The sequence below is a fragment of the Pinus tabuliformis genome, chromosome 6 (genome assembly GCF_031772625.1).
Source record: "Pinus tabuliformis cultivar Carrire ecotype Pingquan chromosome 6, CPIR1, whole genome shotgun sequence".
Taxonomy (NCBI): Eukaryota; Viridiplantae; Streptophyta; class Pinopsida; order Pinales; family Pinaceae; genus Pinus; species Pinus tabuliformis.
The window spans coordinates 837204775-837227147 of NC_142292.1; the positions used below are offsets into that span (position 1 = coordinate 837204775).

The following is a 22373-nucleotide window of genomic DNA, read 5'->3' on the forward strand; positions in this document are numbered from 1 at the left end:
TGATCACACAATAAAATTGCAACAGTCAAAATACTTAGTAGTTTATAAAAAAAAATTGCAATTATTATAACGAAAAAATACAATATATTTTTATATAAATTTCAAAATAATAAAATTGACATTTATATATATCTTTATATTTTGAAAATAATAATCTCTATAAATTAGATGAAAAAAAAAGCAAATTAACCCTTTAAAATCAACAATGCTTTTATTTAAAAATAAATTTAAACAGTAACAATAGATTTTTAAATAAATAATATAAACTATATATAAAATTTTAAATCATCAATATTTTGATAGAAAACTTAAATGCTCCCAAACATAAATCCACAGTACGATTTTCCGCTAAATAATATTTCTACTTCTTGAAAGTTGCAAGTCCTCCCATAAATAATATTTCACTTCTTGAAACGCACAGGACCTCCACTTCCACGAACAACTCACCTTGGAGCAGGTTAATTTATTCTTGCTCTTATTGTACTACACTTCACATAGTGGGTATCCATGACAGTCCACTGGCAGGAAAGACATAGTTGAAAAGAATAGCGAACCTTGAAACTTTGAGAGACAGCAGAGGACCTGTACTGGCCGCAGCAAAGTCATAGTTGAAAGGAAAAGAGAACCCTCAAACTCTTTCAGAGAGATTTCAGTACTGCATCTAGAGTTTAGAGATATTAAGCTTGTAAGTTTCGGAAACGAAGGACTGCGGAGGTTCGAGTATGACTGGGGCGTCGTCGGGATGAAGGAGAATGTGGTTGAACGCCTCGGAATCATTTCTGAGGAAGGCATCCAGAAAAGCGACCACAGTTCCCCCGGAAAACCTTCGCATGGGTTCCCGCGCCACCCCGTTCTTGCAGAAGCGAGGGGTTCAGCATCGTCGTTTAAGGAGCGCAGGGAGGGATTAAAAGGTCCCATTCCGGCCCGAGGCCCGAACCGATCACTAAGGTCGGGCTGTGAAGGTCAAAGGAGTGGGGTTTATAAGTCAGAATAGGAGGCTTACTTTGGTGGCCACGGCCCTTGCCGTACACTGGGTCTATCCCCACCACTGCCGACAACTTGACTTTAGTTTTCTGGGCTGCTAGACGCCCTCGGCAAGTGCTATTTCATGGACTATAGCATCATTAATGCACCAGATTGCCATCACCCAGAGAGCCCATCGCATGCATGGATGCATGGATGGGCATCTACGAATTTTCTGCCGCCTTTGTCTCGGCCTTGATTGCCGCCGCCGCCGCCGGTACTCATTTAATAGCAGACGAATTTGAATTTGAATTTTGAGTTCGAATTTAAAATACCGCCCAAACAAAATTCAAATTTCTATAACCATAACCCGTCAGTCGATGTTCTTTCTTCAATTGCTATGGTGATGCCCGGAGGGTGCAGCTCAAGGCCGCCAGTCCCGCCCTCTGTACCAGTTTGGTATGAAAGTCATGGAAGAGGCCACAGATCGCTTTGTTTATGATTCTACACCAACGAAGATCAAGAAAGAAGTCGCTTATCGGTCAAGAAACGCGAGCCATAAACAATTTCGAATGAGATCGGAAGATAGAAAGAAGATGGGTAGCGATATGGTTGAAGAGATTATAAGTGGGAAAATGGCAACGTTGCCACTCACGCTGAGGGTCGTTGACATGAGCTTCACTGGTTTGTTCTCCACTTTACCAACTCATGGTGAATTGAGGCCGCCTCTGTGTTATTTCATTCTTTCCCCGAAGGACATTTTTTTTATTCATTCTTTAGCTACGAACTTGTTTGCTCCATACTTTGGCTCTGAAGAAGGCTCCGCTCATTTTGCCGCAATTCATAAAATCTTAGGAGCTAGCAATGCATTCAAGCTTTTACTCCATATTCCCATGAAAGAAAGCTGCCAGGCAGTTGTCAACATATCGTATGAGGCAGAGGCACGACTCCAACATCCAGTCTATGGCTTTGTTGCGCACATTTACGCCTTGCAGCTTCTTGAGAACGTTTATACAATGTGTATATGTTGATAGCCTCTGCAGATGCATTTTTTATTCCTTATATTTGCATAAATTTTCTTGTTCTTTATATTTGCAGAAATTTTCTTGTTCTTTATAGTTTCAGAAATCGGTTCTGCAGGTGTCTCTGGACTCAAGATATGTCATGAATGTATTACAGGTTGCTTGTCTGCAGGCGGAGCTGGAATTCATGCAAGCACAGCTGGCGAGACGCCGCTCATCTGGATCAGCATCGGCCTCCGCGATTTATCAGGTCATGTTTGCTTCATCATACAGTCAACGTCCACATCAGGTCCCTGCACCATCCCATATGATCCGCCAGCGATATAACCATCGAGTCCTCGGTGTGAAGGGGGAGAACGCCTGCGTTTCGCTAAATTCAATCGACTGCTATTTTTTCGTGTCTCCCAGTGACAATTTGTAGCCACAAATGAAGGTCCTCCAAAGATGCAGAAATCTTGACAAAACTGTAGTAGATAGCGAAGACCTGGAGGATCAGGGTGGTGCTCTTCTTCTGACAGCTTAAGCTTTTCAAAATTTAGCAAACAATAATAACTTCATTGGCCCCCGCCTGCCAAATTGTGTCAAGATACATCTGGATTTGCTTTGATTCAACTTTTTTATGGTAAAGGAACTACGAAGAGTGCCAATCTGGCGACGAATCTGGAGGAAGATACTTTGACTGTAGGTGGTTTTGTAAAAGGAATATGGATAGATGGCCATGAATTTAGAGGAATACTTTAACCAATCGTGCAGAGGAGCGGGAGATGGAATTCGGCATTATGTTTATGTTGTAATATATTTTAACCAGATTAATATGTTGGTCTCTATCGTCTTTGATAGTTATTTATTCCTCTATTTCAATGACATTCAGAGAGACATCCTTGGCCCTTTGTGCTCATTGAAATGAAATTATTGCAGTAGTTTGATTGTTACAAGTTTTTGCATATTTTTCAATTAAATTTTCCTTATTATAAGTTTAAGTTTAAGTCTAAGTTTTTGTTTTATTTATTTATTTATTTAATTTTTATTTTTTTTTCATATTTTTCAATTAAATTTGTAATTCAAATAATTTCTTTGGATACCATTTACATAACACTTTAAAAAATACTATAGAAATTTTGATTTAGAATATAATTTAAAAAAAAAATAAGAAAGGGACAATTACAAAGAAGTCAAGTCATAGTGTTTGAAGTATAAATGATGATTATTAATTAATGTTATAAAAGGTGTATTTTATATTATTTTCAAAAAACAAAATGTATTTTATATCATAAATTATAAATTAAATTAATTTAAATTAGGTTTAGAAGTATTTTTTAACTTATGTTGTAATGTAATGTTTAACATTTTAATTAAGTCAAATTAAATAAAATAAAAATTAAAGAAAAATTAAATCATAAAAATTAATATAATGTAAAGATTTTAACTAGGTCAAAATAAATAGTGGAAATTATGACTTATCATGAAAAAGAAATAGATAAATTCAAAATAACTAAAAACTGAACATTTAAAAAAATATATATTAATAACAAAATCTCCATTAATAACATATAATTATATAACACTCTCAAGGTAACATATAATTATATAACACTCTCAAGGTTCCCGGAAAATTAATTAAGAGCACCAAAAGAAAATTTAGAAGTTTAAAACATGGAGAAAAACACTCAAAAGTCATAGCAAATGGAATGCAAGATTGAAAACTGGATTAAATGAAAAATATGCATTAAATAATACTTCATTATTTATAATGGTTTAAACATTTTTTAAAGAAATTATCATTAATATTTTTCATATTAACTATAACATAATAATTAAAAAATTATAAATAAAGGATTTTTTTTATTAAAAAACAATATATTTTAAATATCAAATTTAATAATATAATACATAATTAAAATTATATTATATTTTTAAATAAATTAAAAAATAAAAATAAATTTCATTTTATATGTGTGAGATATTATACATTTTTCTATTTTGTTTTATAAAATAAAAATATTTATTTTTTTATTTTTAAAATTAATATTTTAGTTTAATAATTATTATTAGTATTTTTCAAGACAAATTAGAATAATTATCTTTAGAATTGACCAATACAAATTACAATGTTTAATTTTAAAAGATAAATATCTATTTTTTATAATATTTAGTCTTATTATTGAACAATGCAAATTATAATATTTTATTTTCAAAAATAAATATTTATTTTTCAATATTATTAAAAAAACCAAAATTTCACCAAGAAAATAATGGAACCTTCTTCATCATTTTGAAAAAATCTAGCAAGAATTTTTGGAAATCAAGATTATAATTGTCAAGCTTCGGGATTATGAGCTCCTCTTGGTAGATATGGAGTTAAGATGGACTAGCTAGTAAAATATATAGATGTGTGTATTACCAAAAGTATATATATAAAATATATAGATGCATGTATTGCCAAAAGTGTGTGTGTATATATATATAAGGGTTGGCTCAAGTGGTTTAACAAAACCATGGCTTGTCAAACCTAGATCCCAAAAACTCCTAAGAGTAAATTGACTATTTTACCTCAATTTTATTTTAAATATTAATTTTTATGTAATTTGACAAGTCAAAATGCTTATTTTTCCCAATTACATGGAAAAGCTCCTCTTAACACAATAAACTTTAATATTTTTTTGTTCAATACCAACTAATGAACGTTTTATTTTAATTTTTAATTTTATTAATAAATTATGAGCATAAATAATTATTCATTACTTTTCTTATTACAAACTACAAAGGATCAAGATCAAAGTAAATGGTTGTCATAATTTAAATATCAATATATTTAAATATTACTTCCCTTTGGACTTACCATGGTATAAATTTATATTTGCTTTCAATCCATTTTTTTTTCCATTTTATAATAGACTTATATTTTCTTTAAAGTAAATCTAATATGGTTAGTGTTATTAGTGACATATAATAATATTTTTTTTTCAATTCTAGTAGTAAGTAAATTTATATTTACTTTAAAGTTAACATTTTTTTTTTTAATTTCACTTTTATTTTATTTTTTATTTTTTTAATGCACTTTATTTTTTAAAACTTAAATTTACACTGTTTCAAGTTATTGAGCCGAGAGGCCCATTGTACACTCCAATCTGAGGGGATGTGTAAGTTTGTTCGTAGTCTCTCCAATCTAATTGACACATTCTCTAAATAGAAAAATAATGTGGTCTATTATAATAATAATAATATGCTTAAAAAAATTGTGAGTAAGTGTTTAAATCTTATACTTTTCAAAAATATTTCAATAGGAGATTTAATAGATCTATGTTAACTAATTTGCATTTATAAAATGTCTCTTTGTATATGTTATGTAAAATATTTTAATGTCAATTATGTATACATTGTATATCATTTAAAACAAATTATATATATATATATATATCATGAACAAATAGGTTCTGTCGGTTAAAATGTTTATTTGGTCCTATTCAAAAATACAATTTAAACAATGAAAAATTATACATTATATTTTTCACTCTAAGGAAGTTTACATGTGAAGAAATTTGATCCCTCTAGGCTCATGTTAAATTTGTACTTAAGATGGATCGATGGATCTATGATGGTTTAGCAACACTTGCCCTATTATAAGTTGTAGAGTACCGCTCAACGCAATAATAAATATTATATTAATACAATTTATTTTTATAAATGTAAACAATCATGCATTGATGTATATAACATGATTAAAGGACCACAAAAGCATATGTTTGGTTTTTCTTCTATGGTTTAAGCTCGCTTCTTTTTAAGAAGGTTTTTTTTAGGGGTAGTTCTCAGGTGAGTAGGTGGTTAGTGAAACTTAGAGAGGGTGTGTCATTCATTTTCTCGATGCCTTTTGCTGTCCTAAAAATTGTAGCATGTTTTGATGGTGGATTCAAATTCTGAGCTCATTGATTATGACACTAGTCCTCATTATGAACCTTAGGATTTTGGCTATACTAAGGAAAGAAATGCATTTAATGGTCCTACTGTGAACACAGTTACAAAAGTCTCGATTAGAGATGTTGCTATTAATGCATATTTTATTTCTAATTCCACTCATAATGGTTTCTCCCTAACTATCTCTTAAGCAAATGGCTCCTCTCCTATATGCCATGAAGATCTAGTCTCATATGTGATGTCGTCAAAGGAAGTGGTTTCCTTCAGTGCTCATCCTAGAAGCAGTGAAGGAAAGTGAAGAAAATGGCGAAAGTGCATGTGAGGTAAGCCAAACAAGGTGGAAACAGTGGTATGCGAGGACAATGTGACAAATGAACAAAATTCCAAGAAAATTATACAATAGTAATTTGGTACATTTATTGTTAATCCAATTTAGTATATTTGTGAGGCACCATGTACTATATATGCATGAAAAATCTCAAAGACACACACACAAATTAACTATAAAATCATTCTCAAATCAAATTCTTATCCAACATTGGATATTCTATGGAAAAAAAATGAGTTGATTGTATCATTACGTTCAATAGTGTTCTATTGGATCCACTTCGTCTGTCAAATTAAAAACCTTTGATCAAAACATAAATCATCAAAATAATATTGTAACAACCCTAGTCAAAAATCCATGTAAAATTTAATAAAGGTAAAATAAGACCTTGGTCATGGGACATGTATTCCAAGTTGAATGTGGGTAAAACATCCTAGTGGGTGTTCATTTGGGTAAAACATCCTAGTGGGTGTTCATTTTGTTTATTAATGGCTATGGAAATTGGCAAAGGCAAAGTGACATCAATTGGCATTTTGTTTATGGAAATAAAGGAAAATACAAGAAAAGGGAGGTGAAAGGTCACAGGTTCCATGTGAGGAGAAAAATGAAGGAAAATAATGAAAAATTGATGAAAATAGATGCCTCATTAGTAAAAAAGCTTCTGAGGATCAATTCATGGCTTTTCATCAGTTCTGTTTTGGAGCTCTCATTTTCTATCTCTCTCTCTCTCATACTCTTAAACACTTAGAGCTTTTCTTGGAGAACTCTTGGAGGAGTGTAGCATACTTGGGATTTGGAGTAAGAAGGCAAAGGAAAAGAAGGAAAGCACAAGAGGACATCGAGATCAGCAACTACAACAGGTTTTTCCTGCAGATACCGAGTTACACATATGATTTCCTCACTACTTTTGGCATGCATGGCATATGCATGTGGTTATTTGGTCATGAATGTCTTTGACATGGAGGATTGCCTAGATTGATAGTGGTTTTTCCTAGCATTTCCATATCTGGATAGCCATGGTGTTGTGGTTTGAGTTATTGGTTCTTGAAAGCCTTGGTTAGACAAACACTCTTGAAGTCTTGTAACAACTTGGGTTGACTTACTAGTGCTGGAAGCCTTTGTTTCAAAAATGCTCTAGAAGCCCTTAGTAGGTTGAGTTACTAGTCCTTGAAGCCCTGGTTGGACAAACGCTCTAGAAGCCCAGTGACAACTGTGGGTTGAGTTACTAGTCCTGGAAGCCCTGGATGGAATAGACACTTTGGAGCCTTAGACAACTTGGGTGGAGACAAATCTGGTGATGGTGAGTGATGTTCGACTATGAGGTGGGATCATTGATTGAGGTTTTATGTGGTTTGGCCTATGGAAGCCCTGGTTTTCTTTTGATTGATTTGTTTTATGAGATCCCAGGTTCATGCTTGGAAGATGACACAAGGGTGATTGGCTGAAAGAAAGCTTCGGTTCACCTCAATCTATGGTTAGGTGGTTCGTGGAAGTCTCAATCCTAGTCGACCTATGCAATGATCAATAAGGGATCCTTCTCGTTGGTATTTTATGGGTAAATATACTTGTTATATGTGGTTTATATGGTTGTTATATCCTTGATATTTCTATTGGTTATATGTTGGTTATGAGTGAGTTTTATGACAATGAGAATGTATGGCTATCATAATGTTTTGATTAATTAATGAATGAATAATGAATATATGGCTTAATAGATGGTAATCAATTTGTTGTGATGAGGCATCAATGCTTCTTAGTGATTCTTAGATAAGTGTGAGACCCCTATGCTCAAATTTGTTGTTTTAAACTGTAGAATGCATATTTGTGACATGTTTAACAAAATGTATGTCATGGCTAGTAGGGGTCTAGTCAAGTCCTTGTTCAATTATTTACATTTGTATGGTTTTTTTGATGTTACTTTCAATTTTGAAAGTTTCATGGAGTTTTGGCTAGTGGCCCAAAGTCCTGTACCTAAAAAAGTGGCAAAGAATCCAGAGTAGCTGGCACATAACTACTTGGAAAAAGTCCTGCGCATATATGGAAACTGGGCATATACGGAAGATGTGCGCATATACGAAAACTGGGCATATACGGAAGATGTGCGCATATACGGAAACTGGGCATATACAGAAGATGTGCGCATATACGGAAACTGGGCATATACGGAAGATGTGCGCATATACGGAAACTGGGCATATACGGAAGATGTGCGCATATATGGAAACTGGGCATATACGGAAGATGTGCGCATATACGGAAACTGGGCATATACGGAAGCTGTGCGCATATACGGAAACTGGGCATATACGGAAGATGTGCGCATATACGGAAACTGGGCATATACGGAAAAAAACCAGAAACCCAAAAATCACAAGTACTAACCTGTTTTCAAGTGAGATTGCACTTTTTGGGCTAAAAGGTGCGCTCTAGACTTTAGTTCCCACTTTTTGGGCTAAAAAGTGCAATTTCTGCTTCTTGATTCTCATTCAGAGAATCTCGGAAAAAAATTGTCATCTCTGCCGCAGGTCACAGGAACTATATGCCCAGTTTCCCAGTTTCCGTATATGCGCACATCTTCCGTATATGCCCAGTTTCCGTATATGCACACATCTTCCGTATATGCCCAGTTTCCGTATATGCGCAGTTTTTGTATATGCACACATCTTCCGTATATGCCCAGTTTCCGTATATGCCCAGTTTCCGTATATGCGCATAGTTTCCATATATGCGCAATTTCTGTATATGGAATTTGTACACATCTTCGGAAGATGTGTGCATATACGGAAACTGGGCATATACGGAAGATGTGTGCATATACAAAAACTACGCATATACGGAAACTGGGCATATACGGAAGATGTGCGCATATACGGAAACTGGGCATATACGGAAGATGTGCGCATATACGGAAACTGGGCATATACGGAAGATGTGTGCATATACGGAAACTGGGCATATACGGAAGATGTGCGCATATACGGAAACTGGGCATATACGGAAGATGTGTGCATATACGGAAGATGTGCGCATATACGGAAACTGGGCATATACGGAAGATGTGTGCATATACGGAAACTGTGCATATACGGAAGATGTGTCCATATACGGAAACTGGGCATATACGAAAGATGTGCGCATATACGTAAACTGTGCATATACGGAAGATGTGCGCATATACGGAAACTGGGCATATACGGAAGATGTGCGCATATACAGAAACTGTGCATATACGGAAGATGTGCACATATACAGAAACTGGGCATATACGGAAGATGTGCGCATATACGGAAACTGGGCATATACGGAAGATGTGCGCATATACGGAAACTGTGCATATACGGAAGATGTGCGCATATACGGAAACTGGGCATATACGGAAGATGTGCGCATATACGGAAACTGGGCATATACGGAAGATGTGCGCATATACGGAAACTGTGCATATACGGAAGATGTGCGCATATACGGAAACTGGGCATATACGGAAGATGTGCGTATATAGGGAACTGGGCATATACGGAAGATGTGCGCATATACGAAAACTCAGAAACTGGGCATATACGGAAGATGTGCGCATATACGGAAACTGGGCATATACGGAAGATGTACACATATACGGAAACTGGGCATATACGGAAGATGCGCACATATACGGAAACTGGGCATATACGGAAGATGCGCGCATATACGGAAACTGGGCATATACGGAAGATGCGCACATATACGGAAACTGGGCATATACGGAAGATGTGCGCATATACGGAAACTGCGCATATACGGAAGATGTGCGCATATACGGAAACTGGGCATATACGCAAGATGTGCGCATATACGGAAACTGGGCATATACGGAAGATGTGCGCATATACGGAAGATGTGTGCATATACGGAAACTGGGCATATACGGAAGATGTGTGCATATACGGAAACTGTGCATATACGGAAGATGTGTGCATATACGGAAACTGGGCATATACGGAAGATGTGCACATATACGGAAACTGTGCATATACGGAAGATGTGCGCATATACGGAAACTGGGCATATATGGAAGATGTGCGCATATACGGAAACTGGGCATATACGGAAGATGTGCGCATATACGGAAACTGGGCATATACGGAAAAAAACCAAAAACCCAAAAATCACAAGTACTAACCTGTTTTCAAGTGAGATTGCACTTTTTGGGCTAAAAGGTGCGCTCTAGACTTTAGTTCCCACTTTTTGGGCTAAAAAGAGCATCTTTCGTATACACGGAAGACATGCGCATATCTTCCGTATATGCCCAATTTCTGTATATGCTCACATCTTCCGTATATGCACAGTTTCCGTATATGCGCAATTCCTGTATACGGAAATTGGGCATATACAGAAATTGGGCATATACGGAAATTGTGCATATGCGCATATCTTCCGTATATGCCCAGTTTCCGTATATGCACATTTTCTGTATATGGAATCTGCGCATATACGGAAGACATGCGTATGTCTTCCGTATATGCGCATCTCTTCCATATATGCCCAATTTCCGTATACAGGAATTGCGCATATACGGAAACTGTGCATATACGGAAGATGTGCGCATATGCGCATCTCTTCCGCATATCATCATATCTCTTTTCTGAAGATTCGATAGATTTCAGTGGTCATCATCATCATCATATATATAATTTTTCATGGTTTAAATTGCATTTTTGAATGTATAAATGGATTCAACTCTTTGAAAATCCCTTTGAGCACTAGGATTACATAGATTACACAAAGTAAATTTACAATTTAACAAGTTTTTGATAAATCAATCTCAAATGACCCAAAAAAATACCCGAAAAAGAGCTAAAACATAGAACTGAAATATCCAAGGATGACCAGGGTTGCATCTGAAATATCCAAGAACTGAAATTTTGAAATTTACATGGCAATTTATTACAAAGGACGAAATGTCGATTTTTCTTCAAAACAGAGTTTTGAAGAAAAGTCATAGTTCAACAATATGATGATGAAATTTTTTGAAATAAAAACTTGTTTAGAACCTCCCTCTGGCCTGGTGGCATTATTGGACACTTTGAAGACAAAATTTGCGAAACTCTACACCTAATGACTGACATGACTCTTGGGTGACCAAAAGACCATCCATAATGATTGTAAAATTGATTTGATGAACTTTGATGATCAGACACGAACCAGCAGGTACATGACATGAGGGAAGTATGGAGACAAGACCCTTCCGTCAAAAGATCGATGCTCCTAATGGAATGCAGATGATCGAGCTGAATGAGACACCTAAGATGAAATGCAATAAAAGAGGTTTTGATCTCTAACGAAGAGCTGAACAGACCGACTCTAACAGACCCTACTACACAAAAAATGTGAAATACATGAAACACATGATTGCAATAATGTGTTTTCATGTATTTCACATTTTTTTGTGTAGTAGGGTCCATCAAAAGTATGCAACACGAGTACTCTTTGGATGCACAATGAAATTATGCATTCAACGAGTGCTCCTGGTCGAAATTTGAGGAAAATCAGATAGAGATAAGTTGACAATAGGAGTTGAAAAACTAGTTTTTTGTTTTTTCACTCCAAAACTAGATGAGTTAATCTAATCTTATTTTATTATTTTCACTATTATTTTATAATATTTCTATAAGAAGCCCATTTTTCATAAGCCTTTCAAAGATATTAATTTGGATTCTTTCACTTCTATGCATGAGAGTTGGTTGGTTCAACTAAAAACATCCCCAAATGCTGAAGATCTAACTCAAAAAAATGATTTCTACACACCTCGAAAAACATATTGTTAGATCCAAATGGGATTGGATAATACAATGAAAATGAAGGCTAGGGGTTCAACCAAAAACCCACTAGTGCTACAATGAGAAGACAAGGGCTCAATTTATAGAAAAATGAGGGAGGCAAGCCTCCAAGTGAAAACAATTAGGTTCCTTAAGCAAATGGCTAGATCCAAGGTTTGATCCTTCGATGAACTGTGTCGATTTCTATGAGAGAATTCGTTTTCCTTGAAGGAGGAGATGGATTGACCAAAATTTTGATCCTAGACCACAAAAATATTTTTCTTAATTTTTCCCTCGAGAATGTCTCATTCAAAATAACAATCATGGACCATCCTTTTAAAGCATTGATTTTGTTAGGTCATGGACCTTTGTTTCTAGACAATCAAATTTTTCCTTGGGCCATTTCCTCTTAGTAAATAGAATTCCCACAAATTTTTGACTTGACTTTAATATTTGGTAATTTCCATCTTATTTTTTGATCATTTTCACTTGGGGATAATTTTATTTTCCTCTCATTTTAATTTTTTGCTAATTAATTGCAAGTTTTTGTGATTCTTCGTGATTCTTAGTGATTCTTAGATAAGTGTTAGACCCCTATGCTCAAATTTGTTGTTTTAAACAATTATTTAGTTAAGAAAAGTCTTTCGGTAGAAATCACATAAGGCCAAAAATTTCTCTTATGTGATTTCTTCCGAAAAGCTTTGCTTAATTCATTATGGATCAAAGAATATTGAATACAACAATTATTTAGTGTTGAGAAACATAAATAATTAGCTAAGGAAAAAAAAATCGCTAGAGTGAAAACTCTTTAGTAAAATCCTAGGCTACCTAGGTGTGTTACATGACTTAATTTTCATCATACTAGAATCATTTTCACAATATCCCTGAAGGCTTGGATAATTTGTACCTTATTTTATTAATGCAATATAATCTCAGTTTGTGCACAATTATTTTATGATTTTTTGAGTTTGTGAATGTGTTACGAGAATACTTATGAGAGAAGGCAACCCCCCCTTCATCTTAGAAGTAGTGCCTTAACTTGTATATTTTTTGTGGTAGATTAGATTTAGATTCATTTTTTGTATTGTAGTTTCCATTGAATTTGATTTACTGTTGCATATGTGATGTACCAGTACTTCATTATTGCCATTATTTTTCTTATACTATTTGTGGTTTTATTATAAACGAATCAATATAGATCCCATGTTGAATAAATCACTAGTGTCAATGACCCTCTAAACATAGAACTTTCAGAGTTGTGTCTATTGCAATCCCTTGTCTATTGGTTTCATTATTTAATCATTACTCAATGTGAATGATATGTTGAGGATGCTAGTATTCGTAACACCCTCCTCCCACATCTACCTAAGTAATCATCCAACCAGGGTAAACATGTGACAAAGAGTTACTATGATATGATTCAAATCCCTATGTATCAGTTAAGGAAGTGCAACTGATGGAACACAACCAACCTAACCTTCTACACATGTAATAAAACCCCGAGGAGCCATCCAACCCTTCCAGGTGACTAGCCCCTGAGACAACCTAACATTTTGCTGCATTAAAGCCTCATTCTCTCCCATGACATGGGCACACATGCAACTAGGACCCCCTAGTCACTCCCACAACAAGGCATGTTTGCAACTCGGGACTTTTTCCAAGTAGTTATGTGCCAGCTACTCTGGATTCTTTGCCACTTTTTTAGGTACAGGACTTTGGGCCACTAGCCAAAACTCCATGAAACTTTCAAAAATTGAAAGTAACATCAAAAAAACCATACAAATGTAAATAATTGAACAAGGACTTGACTAGACCCCTACTAGCCATGACATACATTTTGTTAAACATGTCACAAATATGCATTCTACAGTTTAAAACAACAAATTTGAGCATAGGGGTCTCACACTTATCTAAGAATCACTAAGAAGCATTGATGCCTCATCAAAACAAATTGATTACCATCTATTAAGCCATATATTCATTATTCATTCATTAATTAATCAAAACATTATGATAGCCATACATTCTCATTGTCATAACTGATGAAAAGCCATGAACTGATGAAAAGCCATGAACTGATCCTCGGAAGCTTTTTTACTAATGAGGCATCTATTTTCATCAATTTTTCATTATTTTCCTTCATTTTTCTCCTCACATGGAACCTGTGACCTTTCACCTCCCTTTTCTTGTATTTTCCTTTATTTCCATAAACAAAATGCCAATTGATGTCACTTTGCCTTTGCCAATTTCCATAGCCATTAATAAACAAAATGAACACCCACTAGGATGTTTTACCCACATTCAACTTGGAATACATGTCCCATGACCAAGGTCTTATTTTACCTTTATTAAATTTTACATGGATTTTTGACTAGGGTTGTTACAATATTATTTTGATGATTTATGTTTTGATCAAAGGTTTTTAATTTGACAGATGAAGTGGATCCAATAGAACACTATTGAACGTAATGATACAATCAACTCATATTTTTTCCATAGAATATCCAATGTTGGATAAGAATTTGATTTGAGAATGATTTTATAGTTAATTTGTGTGTGTGTCTTTGAGATTTTTCATGCATATATAGTACATGGTGCCTCACAAATATACTAAATTGGATTAACAATAAACGTACCAAATTACTATTGTATAATTTTCTTGGAATTTTGTTCATTTGTCACATTGTCCTCGCATACCACTGTTTCCACCTTGTTTGGCTTACCTCACATGCACTTTCGCCATTTTCTTCACTTTCCTTCACTGCTTCTAGGATGAGCACTGAAGGAAACCACTTCCTTTGACGACATCACATATGAGACTAGATCTTCATGGCATATAGGAGAGGAGCCATTTGCTTAAGAGATAGTTAGGGAGAAACCATTATGAGTGGAATTAGAAATAAAATATGCATTAATAGCAACATCTCTAATCGAGACTTTTGTAACTGTGTTCACAGTAGGACCATTAAATGCATTTCTTTCCTTAGTATAGCCAAAATCCTAAGGTCCATAATGAGGACTAGTGTCATAATCAATGAGCTCAGAATTTGAATCCACCATCAAAACATGCTACAATTTTTAGGACAGCAAAAGGCATCGAGAAAATGAATGACACACCCTCTCTAAGTTTCACTAACCACCTACTCACCTGAGAACTACCCCTAAAAAAAACCTTCTTAAAAAGAAGCGAGCTTAAACCATAGAAGAAAAACCAAACATATGCTTTTGTGGTCCTTTAATCATGTTATATACATCAATGCATGATTGTTTACATTTATAAAAATAAATTGTATTAATATAATATTTATTATTGCGTTGAGCGGTACTCTACAACTTATAATAGGGCAAGTGTTGTTAAACCATCATAGATCCATCGATCCATCTTAAGTACAAATTTAACATGAGCCTAGAGGGATCAAATTTCTTCACATGTAAACTTCCTTAGAGTGAAAAATATAATGTATAATTTTTCATTGTTTAAATTGTATTTTTGAATAGGACCAAATAAACATTTTAACCAACAGAACCTATTTGTTCATGATATATATATATATATATATATATATAATTTGTTTTAAATGATATACAATGTATACATAATTGACATTAAAATATTTTACATAACATATACAAAGAGACATTTTATAAATGCAAATTAGTTAACATAGATCTATTAAATCTCCTATTGAAATATTTTTGAAAAGTATAAGATTTAAACACTTAATCACAATTTTTTTAAGCATATTATTATTATTATTATTATTATAATAGACCACATTATTTTTCTATTTAGAGAATGTATTTAAGTTTTAAAAAATAAAGTGCATTAAAAAAATAAAAAATAAAATAAAAGTGAAATTAAAAAAAATGTTAACTTTAAAGTAAATATAAATTTACTTACTACTAGAATTGAAAAAAAAATATTATTATATGTCACTAATAACACTAACAATATTAGATTTACTTTAAAGAAAATATAAGTCTATTATAAAATGGAAAAAAAAATGGATTGAAAGCAAATATAAATTTATACCATGGTAAGTCCAAAGGGAAGTAATATTTAAATATATTGATATTTAAATTATGACAACCATTTACTTTGATCTTGATCCTTTGTAGTTTGTAATAAGAAAAGTAATGAATAATTATTTATGCTCATAATTTATTAATAAAATTAAAAATTAAAATAAAACGTTCATTAGTTGGTATTGAACAAAAAAATATTAAAGTTTATTGTGTTAAGAGGAGCTTTTCCATGTAATTGGGAAAAATAAGCATTTTGACTTGTCAAATTACATAAAAATTAATATTTAAAATAAAATTGAGGTAAAATAGTCAATTTACTCTTAGGAGTTTTTGGGATCTAGGTTTGACAAGCCATGGTTTTGTTAAACCACTTGAGCCAACCCTTATATATATATATATATATATACACACACACTTTTGGCAATACATGCATCTATATATTTTATATATATACTTTTGGTAATACACACATCTATATATTTTACTAGCTAGTCCATCTTAACTCCATATCTACCAAGAGGAGCTCATAATCCCGAAGCTTGACAATTATAATCTTGATTTCCAAAAATTCTTGCTAGATTTTTTCAAAATGATGAGGAAGGTTCCATTATTTTCTTGGTGAAATTTTGGTTTTTTTAATAATATTGAAAAATAAATATTTATTTTTGAAAATAAAATATTATAATTTGCATTGTTCAATAATGAGACTAAATATTATAAAAAATAGATATTTATCTCTTAAAATTAAACATTGTAATTTGTATTGGTCAATTCTAAAGATAATTATTCTAATTTGTCTTGACAAAAACTAATAATAATTATTAAACTAAAATATTAATTTTAAAAATAAAAAAATAAATATTTTTATTTTATAAAACAAAACAGAAAAATGTATAATATCTCACACATATAAAATGAAATTTATTTTTATTTTTTAATTTATTTAAAAATATAATATAATTTTAATTATGTATTATATTATTAAATTTGATATTTAAAATATATTGTTTTTTAATAAAAAAAATCCTTTATTTATAATTTTTTAATTATTATGTTATAGTTAATATGAAAAATATTAATGATAATTTCTTTAAAAAATGTTTAAACCATCATAAATAATGAAGTATTATTTAATGTATATTTTTCATTTAATCCAGTTTTCAATCTTGCATTCCATTTGTTATGACTTTTGAGTGTTTTTCTCCATGTTTTAAACTTCTAAATTTTCTTTTGGTGCTCTTAATTAATTTTCCGGGAACCTTGAGAGTGTTATATAATTATATGTTACCTTGAGAGTGTTATATAATTATATGTTATTAATGGAGATTTTGTTATTAATATATATTTTTTAAAATGTTCAGTTTTTAGTTATTTTGAATTTATTTATTTCTTTTTCATGATAAGTCATAATTTCCACTACATAATTTCCACTATTTATTTTGACCCAGTTAAAATCTTTACATTATATTAATTTTTATGATTTAATTTTTCTTTAATTTTTATTTTATTTAATTTGACTTAATTAAAATGTTAAACATTACATTACAACATAAGTTAAAAAATACTTCTAAACCTAATTTAAATTAATTTAATTTATAATTTATGATATAAAATACATTTTGTTTTTTGAAAATAATATAAAATACACCTTTTATAACATTAATTAATAATCATCATTTATAATTCAAACACTATGACTTGACTTCTTTGTAATTGTCCCTTTCTTATTTTTTTTAAAATTATATTCTAAATCAAAATTTCTATAGTATTTTTTAAAGTGTTATGTAAATGGTATCCAAAGAAATTATTTGAATTACAAATTTAATTGAAAAATATGAAAAAAAAATAAAAATTAAATAAATAAAACAAAAACTTAGACTTAAACTTAAACTTATAATAAGCAAAATTTAATTGAAAAATATGCAAAAACTTGTAACAATCAAACTACTGCAATAATTTCATTTCAATGAGCACAAAGGGCCAAGGATGTCTCTCTGAATGTCATTGAAATAGAGGAATAAATAACTATCAAAGACGATAGAGACCAACATATTAATCTGGTTAAAATATATTACAACATAAACATAATGCCGAATTCCATCTCCCGCTCCTCTGCACGATTGGTTAAAGTATTCCTCTAAATTCATGGCCATCTATCCATATTCCTTTTACAAAACCACCTACAGTCAAAGTATCTTCCTCCAGATTCGTCGCCAGATTGGCACTCTTCGTAGTTCCTTTACCATAAAAAAGTTGAATCAAAGCAAATCCAGATGTATCTTGACACAATTTGGCAGGCGGGGGCCAATGAAGTTATTATTGTTTGCTAAATTTTGAAAAGCTTAAGCTGTCAGAAGAAGAGCACCACCCTGATCCTCCAGGTCTTCGCTATCTACTACAGTTTTGTCAAGATTTCTGCATCTTTGGAGGACCTTCATTTGTGGCTACAAATTGTCACTGGGAGACACGAAAAAATAGCAGTCGATTGAATTTAGCGAAACGCAGGCGTTCTCCCCCTTCACACCGAGGACTCGATGGTTATATGGCTGGCGGATCATATGGGATGGTGCAGGGACCTGATGTGGACGTTGACTGTATGATGAAGCAAACATGACCTGATAAATCGCGGAGGCCGATGCTGATCCAGATGAGCGGCGTCTCGCCAGCTGTGCTTGCATGAATTCCAGCTCCGCCTGCAGACAAGCAACCTGTAATACATTCATGACATATCTTGAGTCCAGAAACACCTGCAGAGCCGATTTCTGAAACTATAAAGAACAAGAAAATTTCTGCAAATATAAAGAACAAGAAAATTTCTGCAAATATAAGGAACAAAAAATGCATCTGCAGAGGCTATCGACATATACACATTGTATAAACGTTCTCAAGAAGCTGCAAGGCGTAAATGTGCGCAACAAAGCCATAGACTGGATGTTGGAGTCGTGCCTCTGCCTCATACGATATGTTGACAACTGCCTGGCAGCTTTCTTTCATGGGAATATGGAGTAAAAGCTTGAATGCATTGCTAGCTCCTAAGATTTTATGATATGCGGCAAAATGAGCGGAGCCTTCTTCAGAGCCAAAGTATGGAGCAAACAAGTTCGTAGCTAAAGAATGAATAAAAAAAATGTCCTTCGGGGAAAGAATGAAATAACACAGAGGCGGCCTCAATTCACCATGAGTTGGTAAAGTGGAGAATAAACCAGTGAAGCTCATGTCAACGGCCCTCAGCGTGAGTGGCAACGTTGCCATTTTCCCACTTATAATCTCTTCAACCATATCGCTACCCATCTTCTTTCTATCTTCCGATCTCATTCGAAATTGTTTATGGCTCGCGTTTCTTGACCGATAAGCGACTTCTTTCTTGATCTTCGTTGGTGTAGAATCAGAAACAAAGTGATCTGTGGCCTCTTCCATGACTTTCATACCAAACTGGGACAGAGGGCGGGACTGGCGGCCTTGAGCTGCACCCTCCGGGCATCACCATAGCAATTGAAGAAAGAACATCGACTGACCGGTTATGGTTATAGAAATTTGAATTTTGTTTGGGCGGTATTTTAAATTCGAACTCAAAATTCAAATTCAAATTCGTCTGCTATTAAATGAGTACCGGCGGCGGCGGCAATCAAGGCCGAGACAGAGGCGGCAGAAAATTCGTAGATGCCCATCCATGCATCCATGCATGCGATGGGCTCTCCTGGTGACGGCAATCTGGTGCATTAATGATGCTATAGTCCATGAAATAGCACTTGCCGACGCAGGGCCGAACCGAATGCTACTTTGCCGCCGCGGCTGTGCCCGGCGATAGCAACATTCTCCATGTCTGGCCGGACCTCGTCGGGCAGATAATAAGAAAGCCCATCCGGTAGACAGTTAAAAATCGCCTCGGCGTGGTCTATTTCCGGCTCCGCATCCTCCCCCGTCAAAATGTACATCTGCACATAATAATAATAATAAATGAATGGAGAGCAACCCCAGTGAATATATTTATGTATATGCAGATGCAATGAATGTATAGTATACCTAAGGGGCAACTGTTATGTATCCATGGGAGGCTATATGCTGGAGAAGTTGGGTGTAGGAGGTATTGGGGATCAGAAAACCGTGGAACAGAAGGAGAACGGGGTACTCTCCACTTTGGGAGGGGAAAGCCAAGAGCAGCGGCTTCGGTGGTGGTGTTGCTGTGGTGGTTCCAAGCTTCCTGGTGTCACGTATTTCAACTGGGAACCGCCCTGCTTTGAAAACCATCTCCCATGGCTTCTCCCCCTCCCCGCCATAGTTAACTCTATTCTGAAAAATAAACTCCAATAACGCTCTCCAAATCTATGTGCTCTATTCTGAAAAATCAACTCCAACAACGCTCATCACACAGGCTGCTTTGCCTTTACTCTTGTATTCGAAAACTATGTTACTCTTCAGAGCCGTGACACCCTTATAAATAGTGGTCTCCTGATCGCACTTAATTAACGCAGGTGCATGGATTATCTGTAATACAACTATTATCTATTATTCCAATTATCCCAAGGTCCACGGTAGTGCTATCTCTCATTCTAATGCATACATGTGCCGTTTTGTCGGATCAATTGTATTGGTATTTTTGTTGTGCGCCATTTTGTGGATGCTTATTCAAACGGTCTCTCTGTTGTGTCGTAATATATATTTATTCAAACGTGTTTTCTGTCGCAGTGGATTATTCAAACTATCTTTCTGTTGTTGTCGTAGTTGTTTGAACTTCATCCTTCTCATCTCTGCACGTGCAAGCTGTGCTCTGAATAGAATCCAAGGGAAATGGCGCAATGGCAAGTCAACGCCAACCGACTCACCATATAGATATATAGATATACATTTGCAGTGGAATGACACCTCTGACCAAGTCAATGCCAAAAAATTCACCACATAGATATATATTCGAAAATATGTTCTGTGAATAGATTTTCAACATACACATATATAGTTGAAGGGGATTGGCACCATAGCCTTCAGCTTCTGTATATTTTTGAAGTGGACTAATGGCGCCTCTAACCACGTGAACCCCAACCATAATTGAAAAATCCTCGTGCACGTATTTTCTTGATCAGAAACGTCCTCTTCCAGGTGTCTACAAATTGCGATCACAATTCAATTGAAAGCAAAACACCCTTCCATTCCACCACGCACTAAGTTTGGGATGGGGCTGTAGCACGTATTTTCCACTATAGCCCGTTTTGACATGTATTTGCGGGATTTATTAATATTCTGTGATAGAGCTTTCTTGTGGTTGCATCTTAAACTCTAGCACGTGAACTCCTCACCTCTTAGCCCCTAAATAATAAATCTCCCTCTTTCTATTAAATGTTTAAGCTCAGATCAAGTTCCATTCTACTCGCTGGAGTAATAGTTTTTAAAATTTAGGAATTATCTTCATAATTTTATGTGTAACCTAAATTGCTGAATTTTATCTGTAATTTAAATCGTTAAAATAAGATAATTATTTTTGTATGAGCAGTTGGTTAAATATAAAGAGTCAGTTCACTAGAGTGATTAAGTGTTTGAGTGTTGAGTCAAGTCCGGTTAAGTGATAGATGACTTTGAATGTGTGATTGTATGTGGTTGAATGCGAAGGTATTTTAGGCAATTAACCAGTTAGAAAAAGTTTAAATACCCAAATTCATTGTAATCATCATGTTTTATGTGATCAATAGAATATCGAAATGATCTTCTAGTTCTGCGAAGAATTCACAAAACTCCGTCTCCATCAGGAATTGAATGGAGTTTTTCTGTATCTCGACCGGAGAATTGTAGAGAGACATTACTATCAAAATCTTTTCCAAGGAATTATACATCATATGCCCTCGGAGAGTGCTTTGTCGTGCTAAGTCACTGACATATCCCGTGTCTTTCTCGGATCCCTGATCGAGAAAAAATTGATTGGATCAAAACGACTTTCCCGTCGAACCTCTTTGTGCCTGTACGAATCTCTGACCGCGTGGAATTTCCATAGCCAATTCTCTATCTGTCATTATGAAATTTGGGAGTGCCTTTGGAACTACTATTATTACTATTATTTCACACGATCTAGGAACTTCCGTGATGTTGGCGTGATTCGATTTTAGCAACGGATCTTGACGTAATACATTTTCGTGATGAAAATGGAGTCCATTTGGTGTGATAAACATAAGTTGGCTTCCCCGGTTGAGATATAATGAGCACTGCGAACTACCTCAAAGAAAGATAGTGGATCGGAACGATCCGATTTGGGGCTTGCTTTTCCTATGAAATGAAACTCACTCTTTCCAACCAAATAACCATTCCCGACCCCCACGAACGAAAATGAGAGTTCCTTAAGTT

At 34.2% G+C, this 22373-nt stretch overlaps 1 pseudogene; it reads right to left on the reverse strand.

Annotated features, from left to right (window-relative positions):
• Positions 1–661: 661 nt before the first annotated feature.
• On the reverse strand, positions 662–21257 carry LOC149261471 (chlorophyllase-2-like; annotated as a pseudogene).
• Positions 21258–22373: the final 1116 nt, after the last annotated feature.